Source organism: Adiantum capillus-veneris, chromosome 15, assembly GCF_014529385.1.
Source record: "Adiantum capillus-veneris isolate H3 chromosome 15, ASM1452938v2, whole genome shotgun sequence".
Lineage (NCBI taxonomy): Eukaryota > Viridiplantae > Streptophyta > Polypodiopsida > Polypodiales > Pteridaceae > Adiantum > Adiantum capillus-veneris.
Genome location: NC_140945.1, coordinates 83,061,699 through 83,082,992, shown reverse-complemented (window position 1 = coordinate 83,082,992; position 21,294 = coordinate 83,061,699). Strand labels below are relative to the sequence as shown.

At 46.9% G+C, this 21,294-nt stretch overlaps 1 protein-coding gene across 3 annotated transcripts in view; it reads right to left on the bottom strand.

Annotated features, from left to right (window-relative positions):
• The window catches only part of LOC147440975 (uncharacterized), a 130,451-nt gene that overhangs the window by 68,468 nt on the left and 40,689 nt on the right, over positions 1 to 21,294 (bottom strand). The window lies entirely within an intron of this gene.

The window sequence follows — 21,294 nt, the reverse complement described above, 5'->3', positions numbered from 1 at the left end:
ATCAGGTTTCAACTTAGGGCTTTCCTGAGTTTTATCCTTTCCTTTCTTATCACTGTGAAATTTAAAAATTTTGTGATTTAGGTGAGAAAGAATTACCGTTGTTCTTATCATTCTGTCGGTTCTAAGAGCTCTACGGGGTACTTTGAGATGACTTATTCTCCTTAGGCTTTCCTTTGTTGTGCTTCATTTATTGTGCCAAAGTTACCTTAACGGCGGCGTTGTAGTCCGTAGAGTTGAAGACTTGCACATTGTATTTGATGTACTCGTCCCATAGTTACAAGAAATAACCATTTCCAAGTCCCTGTTCTCATCCCAATTTCTTGTTCCGGATTCCCATTCTATGTCTCAGACGTGAGTATTCGAAACAGGGAATGACATTTCATGCATGTTGCCATTCACCATTCCGGGTAACTATGACTCGTCCAAACCAAAAAGTAAAGCCTCCTTGCGATCCTCATCCGAAATTACTCAATTGAATGCAAATCTGCAAAATAAGGTTGGAAGAAGACATAACGAGAGTTCCATTATGCTTGAGGCCCCTCTTTCAACCGATCAAGATACTGTAGTGGCATAAAACGAGCCTTGAGCTTGTCTTGGAAGTCAACCCAACTGAAAGACAGTGGCTCGCCATCCGCAGCATGATCAAGGTGCTCGGTCATCTATGCCTCTTGTCAGGCCTAATACCAATTAATGTTGAGTATTCACCATCATTCACTTCCGGTGCACATTACATTCGTATCAGAGCTCTTTGGCAATGTTCGATATTGTCACTCAAGGAAAGAATCATAAAGAACCACAAGAATTTTTTTCGCTTGTTGTGATCACACGTAACCCAAGACCACTTGGACGTGTTGATCCCTAATCGGTGTTTTTGAAGAGTGACAGGTAACCCAGAAAAGAAGGGCTTGTCCAACCTCCCCTCGTTCCTCTTAACACTCATTAAGAGTAGACCTTGCACTTAGCGGCAGGCCAATCGACGTGACGTGGAAAAAAGAAACCTTGTTGTGAGCACAAGGCCACCAAGGGGTGCACCCACAGGAAGGAGTTGAGCTTGGGTAAGAGGAAAGCCTTCTTGAACGTAAATTGCAAGCAGTACCAAGTACCAAAACCCCCAAGTACCCAAGTACCCAAGCATCCAAGTACCCAAGTACACAAGAACCCAAGTATCACAAGCACCCAAGTACTCAGTGCATGGTCATCATCAGAAGCGGAATGGATACCTTGCGTGAAAGTGATGAGAGTGGAATTAGAGAAGAAGAAGTCCCTACACCAAAAGCATTGTTTCCAGATTCTCCTCCATCCCCATCTACGCCACGGATTACACCAAATGCTATGGAGATTTTGATGAAGTCCATGATGGAGATAGTGCTACAATAAGAGGCTCCGCAAACCCCCATTGATAAAGAATGGGAAGAACGGAGGCTGTTAGCTCGCGTGAGTGAGCACATGAAGCTCAACGCATAGCGGCTGAAGAAAAGTGGGCTCCTATGGAAATAGAGCGAGAGGCGCAACGGCACCATTGCATGAAAGAGTTGATCCTGCAAGTACTCTCCCCAAAGAGCAAGCCACTCAAGGAGGCCGGCGGATCATCACGTAGCACAGGTAGAGACGACGACTCCAACAATCCAGTCACTGAGAAGTTGACGTTCAGTAAGTATGATGGCAAGATGGATGCTTTTGTGATTCATTCTTGGTTGCATCAATTTAATGCTTACATTGTGACTAGCAAGAAAACCAGCAACACTAAAGTCTTGATTGTTGCCATGTATCTAGCGGATGATGACATTAATTGGTATCAAGACTAGCAAGAGGCACAGTTGGCTCAACATCCAAAGCATGATGCGGATGTCTCAAGGCTCGTTTTATGCCACCGCAGTACCTTGATCAGTTAAAGGAAGATTGGCGAAGACTTAAGCAAAGTGGCAATCCTGTTATGTCTTTTTCTAGCCGTATTTTGCAGATTGGCATTCAATTGCGTAAATCTGATGCAGAACGCAGGGAGTCTTTTCTTTTTGGGTTGGATGAGTGCATAAAATTCGATGTGTAAAGTCTTCAACCCTGCGGACTACAACGCCGCAGTGGCGATAGCTCTCGCACAAGAAATGAAGCACAACAAAGGTAAACCTAAGGAGAATAAGTCATCTCAAAGTACCTCGCAGAACCCTCAGACCCAACAGAATGGTAAGAAATAATGGTAAGTATAACGGTAATTCTTCTTCTTCTCAATCTTCCTCTACATCTAATGCACAGAGCTCTTCACCTCACAGTGATAATAAAGGAAAGGCTAAAACTTAATATATAATCTAAGTTGACACCTGAGGAAAAATCTACTCAAGGAAAGTAGCAGGATGGTTTAGTTTTGAAGAACAAACCGTTTATGGAAAGGAAGGAAGATGTATAAAATGTCATGCTAAGGGTCATATGTAAAGAGATTGTTCCACAAAAGCACCCACAAACCTAGTTGCCAGAGGGAAGGCTCGCTGCTACTGCTCCCGCACGCCCCACTCGCCTGCTCCCGCCCCCCCGCCATCGTTCTCTTGTCCCCACGCCTGCGCGCTGCCTCCCGCCTATCCCTGCCTGCACGCTATCCCAATCCCGCGCTGCTCTGCCTGCGCCCAGCCAGCCCGCTCCCCCACACCCCCCCCCCACTGCTTGTTCGCTGCCCGCACACACATTCACTGCCCGCTCTCGTTCGTTGCCCCCGCACACAGTGACCTCCATCTCCACTCGCCTCCACCTTTGCGCACCTTTAGCCCCTCCCCCGAAGGCCTCAATTGTTCAGCCCTGCACTAGATTTCTAGTTGGGACTTCACTCGCCGAGTTCTCAAGTGTTTGTCTTCACGCGCCTCCCCCCCCCCCCCCCCCCCCCCCCCCCCGCTTTTCCTACACAGCAGCAGACACACATGGAAGCTCATGCTCCGTCCCAGAGGAACTCCTCAGAAGCCCCCTCGCTCGACCCTGCACAGCCACCATCCGACCTGCTCTTTCACCGACAGAGCAAACAAGCCTCACAGCAGAGGTGGAGCGCCTCCAGGCGACCTCCGTCATCTACAAGATTCTCGGCACCAGACCCAGCAAAGGAGAGCTGCGTGATCTTCTCAAGGCCCGCCTTCTTGCAGAGGTGGGCAACTCGCCCACCTCCCCATGCTCCTACAACCCCCCCCCCCGCTCCAGTCCCACAGTCGCCCCTTGAGTCCCACAATCGCCCAAGGGGCATCCTCGGCTGCTAGGAGATCTCTTGGCAGCGCCTTTGCCACGAGTCGCTTGGCGAGAGAGGGACAGCCTTTCTTGCGACCCCCTCTTCTGGTACAGACGTCTCCGTTTGCAGCAGTCCCTCGTGGTCTGACGAGCTTAGACATTCGGCGTCGATGGGACTTCTTTGTCTACAACTTGACACGCTTTCTCAGCGACACCTCATCAGACTTTGAGGCAGCCTGCTTCAAGCTTCATGTTCTGTTTCTTGCAGCTAGGGGGGTAGAGGCCTTGGACTCAGCGGTTGGCTTCTCTTTTACCCTTTGTTGCAGCAAGGACCAGACTGAGTGGACTCTCGACTCAGTGTTGGAGTGGCTACAGACACAGGCCCTAGAGTTCTCTCACCACATGGGAGATCTAGGAGTTATAGACATGCTTCAGACTCTTTGGCCATTGACCAAGTTTACTATGACCCCTCCAGATGCAGCAGGATGTAGACACATTGTGGTTCATTTCTTTACTAATACGCAGTGCCAGCCATGCTATGTACACATTCATGAGGACTCCTGGACAGAGGAGGTTGCTTTACACATGGCTCGGTCTACTTGGGCTTGGGCCACGCACTCTTTGCAGTCACGCCTATCTAGAGGATGCTCGGATGCGGATTACTCCCCATCCAAGCCAGCCTCGAAAATAGCACGTTTAGCTGCTACGGCAGTATCTGTTCTCTCTCGCTCCCCATGAGGATCGTCTCATGGAACGTGCAGGGATTAGGTGGGCCCTAGTTTCAGCGTCAGAGGGGCCGACTGCGTCAGGAGCTTCAGCGATGCCTTGTGGGAGGAGAGATTGACCTCTTTATGCTACAGGAGCATCATCTGTGTGAGAGCCGCATTAGACGATGTGGTCAGCTTTTGCGTGGACGATATGATACTTTTTAGTCAGCTGCTTTTGAACCTGGAGGCATCCAAGGTGGGGTATGTATGACTATTGCGGATTCTTTGCAGCAGCAGGCCATTGTGGACAGAGGGATTATTGTGCAAGGCAGGCTCAGTCAATCACTATGCAGGTCAGGGTTGCCTTGTGGGCTCCCTGAACATCTATGCGCCCAATGTGGCGAGTGCACGAGTAGAGTTTTGGTCACAGATTGTTGAGTCTCTGCCGCAGGCAGAGTAGTGGTGCATAGGGGGTGACTTCAACATGTTGGAGGACCCCTCTGACAAGATTGGTGGTAGCCATGCTACTGTGCATGGAGTTGAGCTGGCAGCTTGGGAGAGGTTTTGTATGACTCTGAGGGTTTCGAATGTGTGGCAGCACTCTAGCTTTGTGAGGCCCCCAGACAGCCTAGCCTTCTTCCGTTCGGACCGCACAGTGGAAAGAGTGAATCTATCGCGGATAGATAACTTCTACACTAGTGACCACTTCTGTGACTTGAGTGGGACAGTTGGCATTCTAGCAGGGACTTCCTTCTCGGACCATGCACCAGTGATCCTCACATTGGCAGATAGGCAGAGGAGGGGAAGCATGATGCTTCGCATCCCTGAAAGGGTCTTGCTGGACTCTGCACTCTGAGAGCGTGTGGAGGCTCTTTGGACAGAGAACCTAGACATATAGGATTCTCCTGCTGACAGAGTGGCCTCACGACTAGCTCAGCTTAGTCGTTTCTTTCTCCAGGAGTCTTTGGCTCGCCTCGCTGCAGCGAGAGAGAAGGAGCAGCGTCTCCGACGGGCGTTGCTTCCTTGCAGAGGATGCAGGAGCAGCATCCAGACATTCCTTCGTTGGAGGAGCAATTACAGCAGGCTCGTCGGGAGCTTGTTAGCACAGAGGAGCGGCGCCATGAATTTGCTTTCCATCGACAGGCATCTCAATGGACACACGTGGGTGACAGAGTGACTGGTGCTTTCTTTGAGGTAGTGGGACCTCGGCATACGCATGCCAAGGTCAGTCAGTTGAGGAGGTCCGACGGGTCAGTTGCTTCTGAGCCAGAGGACATGCGTGCAGTTGCTACTGACTTTTACCGTGAGTTACTGTCTGCAGAGCCCCAGTCAGAGCGGCAGGATGCATGCAGAGAGCAAGTGTGCGCACAGATGCCTTGTCTTGTGACTGAGGAGATGCGTCAGAGGCTTGAGCTGCCACTTCAGCTTGAGGAGTTGCACACGGCTCTTAGTGCACTCCCCCGTGGTAGCTGTCCAGGTGAGGATGGCTTGACTCCCAGTTTTTTTCTTGGAGTACTGGAACTTGCTTGGCCCAGATCTCTGTAGTGCTTTTTAGTACATCTTGCAAACAAGAGAGATGCCTGACAGCATGAGTGAGGGCCTGATCTACCTCATTCCCAAGGAGGGTGGCTCCTTGGACGAGATTTGACATTGGCGCCCCATCGCCATCCTCAACTCAGCCTACAAAATTCTTGCCAAGGCTCTGAGTTTGAGGATTCAGCCACTTCTAGAGAGCCTTATACATGGGACTCGGGCACGTTTCGCAAGTAGCGTAGTATCCTTGACAACATCTTTACTTTTTGGGAGGCTTCAGCCCTAGCGCGGCTCCGTAGTGAGGATCTGGTGATTCTTCTTCTCGATTTTGAGAAGGCCTATGTCACGTGACACATCCCAACCCTAAGTGTCCGTGGACAAGCTACACCACAACAGGGTTCAGTCAGTCCATCAGTTTAGATTAGCAGTGATCTGGCACTTTTGTGAGTCTATTCGTAGACCGTGCATGCCCAGTCACTTAGCATAGATGCATATCCTCCGGTTGCACACAGCATGATCATCAAAATTCCCATTAGCATCAGTTAGGGGAATTTTCCAGTGCATTTAGCCTATTTTCCTATTTATTGGGATTTTCACTTATTATTTTTAAGTGACTTTCCTACAAAAGTAGGTAGGGCAATTTTGCTAAGTTAATATATAAGCAAACCAAAGTTCACACTTTCTGGCAGAAGAGGCAGCAGGAGCTTCTTGCTCAACAGGCAACTTCTCAGCAGTAACCCCCCCCCTATGACCCCCTAGCGCCATACTTCCCCATCCCTTGGCGTTTCTCCCCCACAGCAGACCATCGTCGAGAACCTCTTTCCTGGCGGTTTTCTCACGACAAAACAGCCCAGCATTAGCGTTTTACTAACGCTATATCACCAGCATACCTCAGCGTTTTTGGGGCAGATTCGCAGCAGGTGTAAATCAGCCTAGCGTTTTTGTAAGAAGACACATCCAGCCAGCGTTTTTGCTTTCAGCATTTATCTACAGCAGATCCACACAGTTTCAGCCATGACACAATAGCAGGACCACCCCAAGAAGGTTGCAGATTGATCCCCCATTTTCAGCCATAAAAACGCAGCCAAAACAGTCATTTTGAGCCACCGAATCAGTCCCCGAATTCAGCGATTAGAAGCCTACAGATTTCAGCCATCGAATCATCGTCATCACCGTCGTCGTCATCGGCATAGTCCCATTGCATCAGTCCATTGCATACGCATTGTACACCTTTGTGCAATCAAAGAATAGACCACTCTCGCCGACGAGAGTGGGGCCTTCGGAGGAGGGTTTTACAACCTCTCGGGTGTCGTATCTCTTCTCTCTCCTTCTCTCAGTCTCATTCACTTGCACGTACAATCCATTCACTTTGTTCGTGATCATAGCACTCTCCATAAGACAGAAAGCTCTCTCTTTCCCTAAAGAACTAAAAGGAACCTTGAGCAGTAAAGATCACTAATCTTGAGAAAATACAACATTCATTCCGCTGCACCTTACATTGGTATCAGAGCTTTGGAAGAGTTCTGCATTACTCAAGGAAAGAACCACAAGAACCACAAGAAATTTTTTTTGCTTGTTGCGATCGCACGAACCTAAGTTTACTTGGGCGTGGCGATTCCTAATCGTGTTTTGTTGAAGAGTGACAGGAATCCCAAGAAAGAAGGGCTTGTCCAGCCTCCCCTTGTGTCTCTTTTCACTCATTGAGAGCGGACCGTGCACTTAGCGGCCGGCCAATCGACGTGAGATGGGAAAAAGCAACCTTGGTGTGAGCGCAAGGCCGCCAAGGGATGCGCCCACAGAAAAGGGTAGAACTCGGGTGAAGAGAAGATCCTTCTCCAACGCGATGTGCAAGCGAAAGAAAACCTCAAGAACCCCAAGAACCTAGGACCCTCAAGAATCAAGAACCTCAAGAACCCAAGATTCTCACGAATCAAGGACCTGAAGAACCTCAAGACCCGCAAGAACCCAAGTTCCTCGTAGACTTAAGGACCCAAGACCCACAAGAACCCACGATTGCAGAATGGTCATCACTCGAAGCGGAATGGATACTTTGCTTGGAGGTGATGAGCATGAGAGAGGCGAAGAAGAATTTTCCCCACCGGGAGGTTTTCCCGACCATCCACCTTTTCCATCTACGACAAGGATTGCACTAACTCCTATGGAGGCTTTCGACAAGAGGATGATGGACAAGAAGTTAGAAAGGGAAGAAAGAATTGCAGCCATCGAGCGTAAGTACCAAGAAAGAATGGCAGCCATAGCGCGTGAGAACGAGCAAGCACGCTTGGAAGCCAAAGCAAGAGAAGCAGAATTTGATCGAGAGAACAAAGCAAGACAAGCAGAATTTTATCGCGAGAACAAAGCACGAATGCAAGAGATGTTGCGACTCTTTTCTCAAGTGCCGACACCGATGCAAGAGATTCGGGAAAAGGAGACTCTCTCAGTCTCTTCTTCTCCAAAGCATGATACACAAGATTTGCATGATTGTGTGAAGCATGATGATGATTTGGATGACAAAGATAACCATGATGATTTGAATGATATTGCTAAGCATGATGATTTGGATGCCAATGACAAGCATGATGATTTGCATGATCAAGATGTGATTTCTCACGAGCATGATGATTTGCATGATCAAGATGTGATTTCTCACAAGCATGATGAGTTGCATGAAGATAATGTAATTGTTCACAAGGATGATGTGTTAGTTGATGCTTTTTCTAGCGACGCTAACCTCGTTGTAGATTCAATCAATCACCAAGAATCGATCTTGGCTTTCGAGTTGAGGTCCACAGATCCCCCAAAAGACGATTCGATAGATCCCGAAGAAGAGATCTTGGCTCTCAAGCCTTGGTCCAAAGAACCATCACAGGAAGTATTATGTGTTCGCATGATTGATACGCACGCATTGTTCGAGTGTTTCATTCGTGAAGGTTTCCTATATTTTAGTCAGCATCGTTATGTGATCCCTTTTCCTAGGCATGACATACTGTATGTTGAGCACGTTTCTCTCATGGATGAGCACGAATGTATGCGGATTGTTCATGAAAAGCTGAAAAGTTTATATGTCAGGAAGTCACATTCCCTGTCCCTTCCTTGGCATGACACAGTTTCCGAACGAGCACATGATAGTATGAGCACCAAGCATGGGCTTTCCATTGTGATTTTCCACAGTTGATTGATTTCGATCAAACAGAAAAGATTCGATCTCATTGTTTGCATGCGTTTGATGAACGGGTTGTCACTCCGTCTCTATGTTCATCCACATTGCATACACAGTCTTTAGAGACGACACGATTTTTTTCCTTCACTTTACATGGTATGGGTATGTTTATGGTTTTGTGTTCGAGATGGTTTCAGGAATTTTGAGCCATGGAGATTCTTGAAGACGAAAGACGCAGGACTCGAGACGAAGTTGAAGCAAGAAAGGAGATTCTAAAGACTTTGAGTCACTTTCGGCGCGGCCCAAAGAGGCAAGCGCTGCACACCTTTATGAAGTTCGACCCACATATCAGAGTGGGCCGGCGAAGAGTCCCTTCCAGGATTTCGGATGCTGTTGGCGATCTCCCTCGACGCCATACAGTTCGGTACCAATACCTCACTTTGAAAAGGAGGGGATGTCACGTGACACATCCCAACCCTATGTGTCCGTGGACAAGCTACACCACAGCAGGGTTCAGTCAGTCCATTAGTTTAGATTAGCAGTGATCTGGCACTTTTGTGAGTACCGTGCATGCCCAATCACTTAGCATAGATGCATATCCTCCGGTTGCACACAGCATGATCATCGGAATTCCTATCAGAATCCATTAGCATCAATTAGGGGAATTTTCTAGTGCATTTAGCCTATTTTCCTATTTATTGGGATTTTCACTTATTATTTTTAAGTGACTTTCCTACAAAAGTAGGTAGGGCAATTTTGCTAAGTTAATATATAAGCAAACCAAAGTTCACACTTTCTGGCAGAAGAGGCAGAAGGAGCTTCCCGCTCAGCAGGTAACTTCTCAGCAGTACCCCCCCCCCTATGACCCCCTAGCGCCATACTTCCCCATCCCTTGGCGTTTCCAAGCATCAGCATCGCCATCGACACAAACCTCCCTTGGCGTTTCTCCCCCACAGCAGACCATCGCCGAGAACCTCTTTCCTGGCGGTTTTCTCACGACAAAACAGCCCAGCATTAGCGTTTTACTACCGCTATACCACCAGCATACCTCAGCGTTTTTGGGGCAGATTCGCAGCAGGTGTAAATCAGCCTAGCATTTTTGTAAGAAGACACATCCAGCCAGCGTTTTTGCTTTCAGCCTTTGTCTACAGCAGATCCACACAGTTTCAGCCATGACACAGTAGCAGGACCACCTCAAGAAGGTTGCAGATTGATCCCCCATTTTCAGCCATAAAAACACAGCCAAAACAGTCATTTTCAGCCACCGAATCAGTCCCCGAATTCAGCGATTAGAAGCCTACAGATTTCAGCCATCGAGTCGTCGTCATCACCGTCCTCGTCATCGGCATAGTCCCATTGCATCAGTTCATTGCATACGCATTGTACACCTTTGTGCAATCAAAGAATAGGCCACTCTCGCCGACGAGAGTGGGGCCTTCGGAGGAGGGTTTTACAACCTCTCGGGTGTCGTATCTCTTCTCTCTCCTTCTCTCAATCTCATTCACTTGCACGTACAATCCATTCACTTTGTTCGTGATCATAGCACTCTCCATAAGACGGAAAGCTCTCTCTTTCCCTAAAGAACTAAAAGGAACCTTGAGCAGTAAAGATCACTAATCTTGAGAAAATACAACATTCATTCCACTGCACCTTACAGCCTACGATTGAGTTGACTGGGACTTTCTGGAGGGCACTCTACGCAGGATGGGCTTCTCAGATGCTTGGATCAAGGGGTGTCAGCTTTGTACAGACGGGCACACAGTCAGGTACTTTTGTCAGGAGGTAGAGATGATCGTTTCATGCTCACACGTTCGGTCAGACAGGGTGCCCTCTTGCCCCCTTCCTCTTTCTGTTCTATGTTGAGGCGATGAGCAGGTTTTTGGTGTCACAGCAAGTTGGTTTACGTGGCTTAGCGCTTCCTATTCGAGGAGATGAGCTCCTGGACGCTAAGTTTGCACCTGGACGCTAAGTTTGCAGACGACTCAGCATTGTACTTGGATGGCCAAGAGGCAAACCTTCACAGGTGTGAGCAAGCTCTAGAGACCTTCTGTTGTGCATCTCGCGCACTGATCAACTGGAGAAAGACAGTGGCTTTCTTGGTTGGTAGTGCTCCTGTACCCGATTGGATGCGAGGTGAGGGTTTCAGGTGGATTCTCCCAGGGACTGCAGTTCGATACTTGGGCTGTCAGGTTGGTTTGGACTTGTTTCCCGAGCAGCAGATTGCTCCCCTCCTCTTGTCTATCAGGAGAAAGTTGTTGCATTGGAGCTCCGCATGACTTTCTCTGGCAGGCAGAGTTGTAGTGGCCAACCACATCACTTCTTGTTGGATCTTCTCAAGTTCTTGTATCAGCCAGGTAGAGAGGCTGATCAGGAACTTCCTTTGGTCAGGGCGTGACACCTAGATAGCCCGGGCCAAAGTGGCTCTGCAGGTCATCACACTCCCATGTTCTTAGGGAGGGCTTGGGATCATAGACCCAGCACAGCAAAGCAAAGCCCTTCTTGGGAAGTTCATCATCAGAGGACTTCTTCCAGGTGAGGAGCCCTGGAAGGAGTTCTTGCTACAGCGGCTTCGTGCTAGGGTGCCTCAGGCTGGAGGCCCCTGGCGACCTTCGACCAGATAGATCTTCACAGAGATGCGCAGAGTTGGCTTGAGCAGGAGACTGGAGGACCGCTTCGCTGTGAGTTTGCTTCGATCTTGGGAGCATTTGGGGCGAGGCCTCGAGCAGTGTCAGTCTACTTGAACGGAGGTGTGCCTGAGACAGACCCTTGTTTTGAACCCCATGGTTAGCACTCAGAGACGCCACTTGGTTGGTAGTCGGCCTCATGTTTCCTGGGGTCCCATGGCAGCGGGTCCAGCACGCTCTTTAGGTGACTGGTTACGGTTTTCAAGCTTGTCAGAGGAGTTGCAAGGCTTTCAGCTACAGGGCATGAGAGCGGTGCAGAGCATGTGCCAGGACATCTCAGAGGTAGTACCAGTTGAGTGGCTCACACCTCTCGAGCCATGAGAGAAACGTGCTCAACATACAATATGTCATGCCTAGGAAAAGGGATCACATAACGATGTTGACTAAAATACAGGAAACCTTCACGAATGAAACACTCGAACAATGCATGCGTATCAATCATGCGAACACACAATACTTCGTGTGATGGTTCTTTGGACCAAGGCTCGAGAGCCAAGATCGGTTCGTCCTAAATGACCGAATCGTCCTGTGAGGGTTCTTTGCACCTCGACTCGAAAGCCAAGATAGGATCTTCGTGACTGCTCGAATCTACAACGAGGTTAGCTTTGCTAGAAAGAGCATCGACTAACACATCATCCTGGTTAACAATCACATCTTCTTCATGCAATTCATCATGCTTGTGAGAAATCACATCTTGATCCTGCAAATCATCATGCTTTTCATTGGCATCCAAATCATCATGCTTAGCAATATCATTCAAATCATCATGCTTATCTTTGTCATCCAAATCATCATGCTTATCATGGTCAATCAAATCATCATGCAAGTCATTGTCAATCAAATCATCATCATGTTTCACACAATCATGCAAATCCAATGGGTCATGCTTTGGAGAAGAAGAGACTGAGAGAGTCTCTTTTCCCCAAATCTCTTGCATCTGTGCCTGAACTTGAGAATAGAGTCGCCAAAACTCTTTGTTGTGGTGTTCGCTCTTTTCTTTGAGGGCTTTGTTCTGGCGATCAAATTCTGCTTGTCTGGCTTTGCTCTCTCGCGCTATGGCTGGCATTCTTTCTTGGTACTTACACTCAATGGCTGCCATGTCTTCTTCGTAGGCTTTTCTTTATGCTTCTCTTTCTTGGTCCAACTCCTCCATAGGAGTTAGTGCAATCTTTGTCGTAGATGGAAAAGGGGGAGGGTCTAAAAAACCTCCTGGTGGGGAAAATTCTTCTTCGCCTCTCTCATGCTCATCACCTCCAAGCGAAGTATCCATTCCGCTTCGAGTGATGACCATTCTGCAATTGTGGGTTCTTGTGTTCTTAAGTTCACGAGGAACTTGGGTTCTTGAGGGTCTTGGGTTCTAAAGTTCACGAGGAACTTGGGTTCTTGGGGGTCTTGTTTCTTGAGGTTCTTGAGGTTTTCTTTCGCTTGCAAATCGCGTTGGAGAAGGATCTTCTCTTCACCCGAGTTCTACCCTTTTCTGCGGGCGCACCCCTTGGCGGCCTTGCGCTCACACCAAGGTTGCTTTTTCCCACCTCACGTCGATTGGCCGGCCGCTAAGTGCACGGTCCGCTCTCAATGAGTGAAAAGAGACACAATGGGGAGGCTGGACAAGCCCTTCTTTCTTGGGATTCGTGTCACTATTCAACAAAACACGATTAGGAATCGCCACGCCCAAGTAAACTTGGGTTCATGCGATCGCAACAAGCAAAAAAAAATTCTTGTGGTTCTTGTGGTTCTTTCCTTGAGTAATGCAGAACACTTCCAAAGCTCTGATACCAATGTTAGGTGGTGCGGAATGAATGTTGTATTTTCTCAAGATTAGTGATCTTTATTGCTCAAGGTTCCTTTTAGTTCTTAGGGAAAAAGAGAGCTTTCCGTCTTGTAGAGTGCTATGGTCACGAACAAAGTGAGTGAATATTGCGCGTGCAAATGAATGAGACTGAGAGAAGGAGAGAGAAGAGATACGACACCGAGAGGTTTGTAAAACCCTCCTCCGAAGGCCCCACTCTTGTCGGCGAGAGTGGTCTACTTTGATTGCACAAAGGTGTACAATGCAAATGCAATGGAACTATGCCGATGACGACGACGGTGATGACGACGACGACTTGGTGGCTGAAATCTGAGATCTTCTAATCGCTGAATTTCGGGATTGTTTCGGTGGTTGAAAATGACTGTTTTGGCTGTGTTTTCTTGGGCTAAAGATGGGGGAACTTTTGCAACCGATCTGGGATGTATCTGCTAACTTGCTAAAGGCTGAAAATGCTGTGTATCTGCGGCAGGTTGGGGCTGAAAGTCAAAACGCTGCAGCAAGGCAAAAACGCTAGCTTCGCTGAAATTGCTGATATCAAAACGCTGATTCTGTTGATGCTTTGCAATCCCAAGAACGCTGGGATTTGGGGGCTGCCTGAAGGGGTCACAAACGCCAGGAAATGGGCTGATCTGGCGATGGCTGATTCTGGACAAAAACGCCAAGAGGAGTGGGAGGTATGGCGATGGGGGGTACTGTTGAGAAGTTGCCTGTTGAGCGGGAAGCTCCTCCTGCCTCTTCTGCCAGAAAGTGCTAACTTGGGTTTGCTTATATATTAAATTAGCAAAATTGCCCTACTTACTTTTGTAGGAAAGTCACTTAAAAATAATAAGTGAAAATCCCAATAAATAGGAAAATAGGCTAAATGCACTGGAAAATTCCCCTAACTGATGCTAATGGATTCTGATGGGAATTCCGATGATCATGCTGTGTGCAACCGGAGGATATGCATCTATGCTAAGTGACTGGACATGCACGGTCTACGAATAGACTCACAAAAGTGCCAAATCATTGCTAATCTAAACTGACTGAACTGACTGAACCCTGTTGTGGTGTAGCTTGTCCACGGACACATAGGGTTGGGATGTGTCACGTGACACATGGGCCCGGCACTTCAGTTAGTTTGAGCTATCTTCCACCAGTAGGATGATAGTGATGCAGGGGAGGCGACCTACACTCCAGCCTGCCACAGAGCTTACTCCACATGAGTGGTGCAGTGAGAGAGAGGAGTGTTGGGAGCTCATCAGTGTCCTGACACTCTGGTTCATCTGGCGGGCCCGCTGCTTCCGCATCTTTGAGGCTTGCCCTATACCACTAGCAGAGACTGTTCGTGATCTTTGACTAGACCTGATCCACACTCTCAAAGGACAGCTCGAGAGACTCTAGGGCAGCTCTGACCGCATGTGGGAGCTCTGAGAGGCTTTCCGTCGACTCTGGCGTCCTGGGCCTTTTTTCAGCATGGTCCACGGTGTACTCAGATGGCACTACCGTCCACCTGTGTGGCTTTTCCCTCCTCCCATTTCTTGATTTAGCCTCATGGTACATATGTTGTTTTTTCATTGGGAGAGTCTCCCCATCATGGTTGTTGTAGCCTTCTCTTGAAGAGGTGGTTGTAGCCCTATGGGCAGTTTCATTAACTAATAGAAGGATCTTTTTCTCGGAAAAAAAAAACACCCACAAAACCCACATCTTCTGTCAGTGTCTTAATTGACCCAAGTAGTACACCACAAGTTTCTGATGAGCATCATGATGAATCTCTCTTTAAGTGTTATGGTCATGTGAATGGTCAACGTATTGTGATCTTGTTTGACTCTGGCATTATGCATGATGTGGTTAGTGATTCTCTTGTAAAGAGGGCTCGATTAGAAGCTACTTCAGCGGCTCCTATGGAGTGTCTGAATTCGCTTCCGGCATGCACTCTTTTATCACGCAAGAATGGGCTTGCTGGTGTATTAGTCTATGTTCAACAGGCATCTTGCCGCCAAAGGTTTGTTGTTTCTCCTCTCACAGTGTAACAAACTTGGACCCACCCCAAGTCAAGATTCTACCGCGACACAACAGAGATTCACTTCAAAACAGTTCACAAAATTGACACTGCCCGGAGTAGTTCCGTGCCTAGAGATATTGGCCCCAAAGACTGGCGCCCCATTCGGTATTTCTTTTTGTATTAATCTGTGTTCAAAGTACAAGAGAGCGGGCAGGTGCTCACTCTCAAAATCTGCCGTTAAATGCTCTGAGAAGTGAGGCCTTGCCCACTTATTTAAAGGTACAAGGGATGCCCCAAAAGTAGAGCCCCAAAATCTCTAAATTCAAAAGCTTTTTAATATCAAAAGCAATTTGCCCAAAAGCTGCCATAAAAAAACAGCCAACGTTATTTTCGGAAATTCATACGCACTGCCACGTCAGCAGGTCAGCGCGTTTTGCGGAGATGCCCTCGTCAGCAGTCAGCGTAATCTGCAGGTCCGTACAACTGCCACATGTCAGCCTTTTCGGTGCATTTCAGTGGTTGTGTGTGTGTCCAAGGTTAGCCAAGTCACCAGTTTGTGACACACAGGATGTGATATGATTTTTGGCATCCAATGGTTTCGTGAGCACGATCCACAAATTAGTTGGAAAGAAAACACATTGACTCTCGCTCCGGAAGGTGCCTCTCCCATGGTCATTCACGGCGAGCAAGGCCTCCACTCTTTTCCTCTCATTTCTCATGTGTAGGCTAAGCGTGAGCTACGACGAGGAGCTCAGGCACCATTCATTTATGCCACTCCAGCGACGCAAGACCTCAAGACTCCAAAACGGTACTCTGATTTGTTTAAGAAGTATGAGCATCGCTTCTTGCAAGATGATCTTCTCCCCGTCTCCCTCTCGAGCATTCGAAGGATCATCGCATTGAACTCATGGAAGGAGCACACCCCGTCAACAAGGCTCCCTACTGCTTAAACATGTCTCAAGAAGAAGAGTTAGAACGGCAACTCACTGAGTTAGTAACCAAGGGATTCATACGTCCTGGTGTAAGTCCTTTTGTTGCTCCTATTTTGTTTGTCCGCAAGAACGATGAATCTTCTCGTTTGTGTGTAGATTACAAGGCACTCAACAAAATGATCATCAAGAAAAAGCTTCCAATGCCTCGCATCAAGTATAAGCTTGATAGAATCAATGGCGCAAAGGTATTCAGCAAAGTATTCAAGGGAAACATCTACAAGACTGCCTTCCGCACCGAGCGAAGGCAATGGGAGTATGTTGTTATGCCTTTTGGATTGACACATGGCGTGGGTATGTTCAACCATCTCATGGTAGGTCATCTTGGTGACATGATCGGCGTATGTGTGTTTATTTTTCTAGATGACATTCTCATTTTTTCTGCATCATGGGAATAGCATGAACGGAATGTAGAGAAGGTTTTAGCCACATTGCAGCTAAGAAGTCGGAATTTCTTCTAAGTGAGGTTACTTATCTGGGCTATATCATTTCTGCAGAGACGATGCCAGGCTCGACCCCGCAAAGGTAGAACAGCTTCGTAATTGGGATTTGCCCAGAACAGCATATGATGTGCGTTCCCATTTAGGTATGTGTCAGGCATTTAGTTTGCATATAGAAAATTTTGCAAGCATTGCCGCACCAATGACTGATGTTTTGAAAGGGGTGAAAACTCGCCATAAGCGTGTTGTTTTGCCCCAGGCAGTCATTGAGGCTTTTGAAGCTCTCAAGGTCGCAGTGGACTGAGGCTTCGTGTCTCATCCTTGCCTCTCGAGATGATCCCTTTGAGGTATATACAGATGCGAGCAACGTCGCCATAGGAGTTGTGCTTCAACAGCATAGTCGTCTAGTTGCATTTCTCAATAGGAAGTTAAACAGTGCAGAAAAGAATTATTTTGTGTATGATAAGAAACTTCTCTCTTTCATTCATCGTCTAAAGCATTGAAAGCATTTTTTGTATGGTAGAGAGTTTATTGTTCGTACGGATCATCAAGCTCTCAAGTAGCTCCAGTCTATGCCTACTGCACATTGGAGTGACCGCCAGGCAACACGGACCCGCACGTTGTTCTCAGTTTTTTGAGCAATTTGGTGGTTTGATTGAATGAATATGTTCCTGCTAAAGCTAACCCTGTTGCACATGCTTTAAGTCGCAAAGGCTAGATCTTGGCTCTTGAGTCAAGTTCAGTAGTCTCCATTCAAGGAGTCTCTTTTGACAGCTCGAAGAATCAGTATGCAGATTCCGAGTTTGGTACGCATTGGCTATATACTCTTGCTTTCCAGAGGCCTAGCAACTATCTCATTCGAGAGGGTCTTTTGTAATTTCGTCACCGTCTTTGTGGGTTACCTTCCCTTAGGCAAGCCATATTGCACAATGCACATATGATGTACTCACGGGTTGACATAGAGGCATGAATACCACTTTAGAGAAAATAGAAAGATTCTTTTATTCGTCTAAAATGCGAAAAGATGTGTTTATGTCAAAAAGTAAAAGCCCTTAGGGATAAGCAGCAGGACCCATTTCTGGGCATCTCCATGGATTTTGTGACGAGTCTTCCACCTAGTTTGCATTCACGGAATACACAATCTTTAACGATCGTTGATCGTTTTAGCAAGTTTTGCATGATAATTCTTTGTAAGGGGACAGTCGCAGCACAAGATGTAGCACGTTTGTTCATTAAGCACAGGTATCCCCTTTGTGGTTTGCTGAAGTCGATTGTGTCACATAGAGATGTAAAGTTTACGTCACATTTTTGGCAAGCACTCTTTGAAAATTTTGACACTTAGTTGAATTTTTCATCCGCATTTCATCCACAGTCCAATGGTCAAACTGAGATCTACAATCAATTGGCTTTCGATGTTTTAAAGTCATATGTGCATGATCAACAGTCTCATTGAGAGCAGTATCTCCCGCTAGTTCAAGCAATTTTGAATACTCATATTTCAGTGCCATAAGTAGAACTCCGTATGAGGCAGCATTTGGGCGGCCATTCCAATCCTTGTTGACTAGATCGGTCAGTCAGTTGCCTGATGCCAATGCTGAGAGCCAGTCCTTGGACGAGATTACTGAGAGTGTGAAGCTTCCGCTAAGCAAGGCTGAGAAATCTTATGCATGGCAGGCTAATAAGTATCGTCAGGATGTTACTATCAAGGAAGGGGATTGGGTCTATCTTAGGATCATGAAGCACTGTCTTAAGCAAGTAGGAAAGAAGTGTCCAAAAATTTTCTTTTTGAATGTATGATCCATTTCCAGTCATTAAAAAGATAAATGATGTGTCCATGAAATTGCGGTTAGCTAAACTCATGGTCAATGCACAACGTTTTCCATGTTTCTTGGTTGAAGTTGTTTCAACGAGATCCCCCAAAGGACATTCTGAAGAGGAGGAACCCGAGATCATAGACAAAGCCGAAGTCATGGAGCTAGAACAGATTTTGGTGTATCATTTTCACCATGGCTCAAAGAAACAAGCACGACATTACTTTTTGAAGTTCAAGGATCGCGGAACCCACGAGGCAGTGTGGGTTGACGAAAATTTCTTCACAGATTACCTTGAGTTGTTGGCAGACTACAAGAAAGCCATGCAGCTCCATACCAGTACCTCACCTTGAAAAGGGGGGATGTCATGTGCACATCTCACCTTATGTGCATGTATAGTCTGGACAAGCTGTAACTCCTACTTCTAGGGTTTAGTTCAACCTAGGAAGTGTTCTGGCACCCTTGTGAGCCTATACGCAAGACGTGCATGTCCAGGCAAAGTAGTTGCATACCCTCTAATTGCACAACCCATTAGCACCTAGCATAAGCAGTTAGCACCAAGCATAAGCAATCCACCGCATGTGAGCCCCCCGTAAGCCCTTAGGCATGCGAACCTCGCCTCACCGCGTGGGAACCACCTCTTATACGTGCATTTAATTTTAAGTGACTTTTGGGCTTCTGATAAATCGAGGGGCTGAATCTAGAGCTACTTGACCAAGCTGAAGCGCACCTATTTAGGCAGCCCTATGGGCGCTAGTGAAGGGCAGAAGAGGCAAGTACCCGTAGCATCAGCCTCATCTCCAGCGTTTTCTCCCAGCAGTACCAATGTTTTTTGCATCAGCGACCTCAGTGTTTTTGGATTCAGCCATTAGCGTTTTCAGCCAAGGCAGTGTCTTCAGCACTCAGCCCTAGCCTCGTCATGGGCATAGTTCAGCTGCAGCACCATCAGCATTTTCAGAATTCAGCCCATAAGCATCACCAGAGTTTTCAGTTTTCAGCCCATCACCGTCCACAGCGATAGCGGATCAGCCATAGCCTCATCCCAGTGAAGATTCCAAGCAGCATCCTTAGCGTTTTGCATTTTCAGCCGATCATCCTCCGCAAGCATCGTCAAGCATCTCACCATCTAGTACCATTGTACCAGCATTTGTGCAATCTAAAGAAAATACCTCTCTAGCAATAGAGAGGGGGTGAACCCCATCTGGTGTATATCCTCTCTCTCTCTCTCTCTCTCTCTCTCTCTCTCTCTCTCTCTCTCTCTCTCTCTCTCTCTCTCTCCACACACCAGCGGTACTCTCATTGATCGAGCTATAGAGTTAGGGAGATCGAGACGACCGCGAATGAGGAGGGGAGCCACGCAACACCGGCGGAGATTGCGGCAGAGGATCCACAGGATTCTAGCACGACACCCAGAGTGTCGATCAGGATAGGCTTCATGCTACTGCTATATTGTATCATGGTGACACTTATCCCCACTTTGTACCCTTATGGCATGATACCATTGCTCAGCCTACTAGCCACCCATAGGAGTCGGTAGCACTCCTATCAGTTCTTTGTTTGTAGTTTTCTTTGTTTGTACCTAGACTTGGTACTAGACTCATCATTGTAATCAGTTGGTCTCATAGGTCATTTTGGCCTTTTGTAGGCGTTAATATATCATTTCATTTCATTTCTCTCTCTCTCTCTCTCTCTCTCTCTCTCTCTCTCTCTCTCTCTCTCTCTCTCTCTCTCAACACTTACACTCACAGTTTCCACTCTCTTTTGTTTTGGTCTTTGCACAACCCTTGTTAAGTAAAAGGGGGGCTCTCTCTCCCCTTCAATAAAAGGAACCTTGGGTAGAACTCAGCACTCATCCTAAGCATTCACCATCATTCACTTTTGCTAAACATTACACATCAAGAGGGACAACTGCTCCTCGTGGAACTCGTCGCTAAAGGAGGGGGTATTGTCACGGATGCGAGCTCTTGGAAGAGCTCTACAAAGTTCTAGAAGAATCTAGAAGATTCTAGAGATAGCTAGAAGAATCTAGAAAGTTCTACAAGATTGAGGAAACCTCAAAGCTTCAAGAAACATCTAGAAGAATCTAGAAATATCAAAAAAATTCTAGAAGTGGCTAGAAGAATCTAGAAAGTTCTAGAAGCTTGAGTAAGAACCTTGTTCTTGTAATCAAGTCTTGTCTTGTACTCTAGCATTGTGATGCGAGTTTTGTAATCATGTTCTCTTAAGTATTAAGTCTTGTAATCAAGCTTAAAGTCGTGATCAAGTTTCAAGCTCTTGTATATCATGAGCACCTCCTCTTGCTCTCTTCTAGCTCAAGACATGCTCATAACAAAATCTTTTGAAGAGTTGCACTATTGCAAGGACTTTCCGAAAAGATTCATAAAGAGATCATCCAGACTTCTACTCATAGGAGCTGTGGAGTTCTTGGAGGTTTGGATTGGAGGGTGCCTTGGGAGATACACCTCGGAAGAGAAAGATCTTCTCTTTGAATCTTCAAATATGTGGAGCTTCTTTGCGTAGAGCTCTTAGGTATTCAGCAGTCGAGTATGATGCAGTGCCTCTTGCATAAGGGGAGTTACTCCATTCGCCATGGCAGATAGACATGGATTAGATTGGAAATGAAACCGTTTTGTCTTTTTGATAAATCATATATACTATATGCTGACAATATTCTCGCTAGAAACTTCTTTGCATGCTAGCATCTGATTCATCAATGCACTCTTGCAAATGTGTGTTTGTTTGAGTAGGTGAGGTGAAATGCGTTGACTAACGCATTTTGTCTCTAGTCACTTGAAATGGTGATATTGATGATTGATATGATGAATTTAGTGCATCTTGACATGTGCTAGAGATCTGGATGTGATGGGTCAATGATTCATTGGACTCACAGTTTATGTTTGAGGTCTCCATTGGGACAAAGATGTGAATATGATTTGTGCATGTGATCCTAGTGCATCAACAGTACTATGTGAATGAGA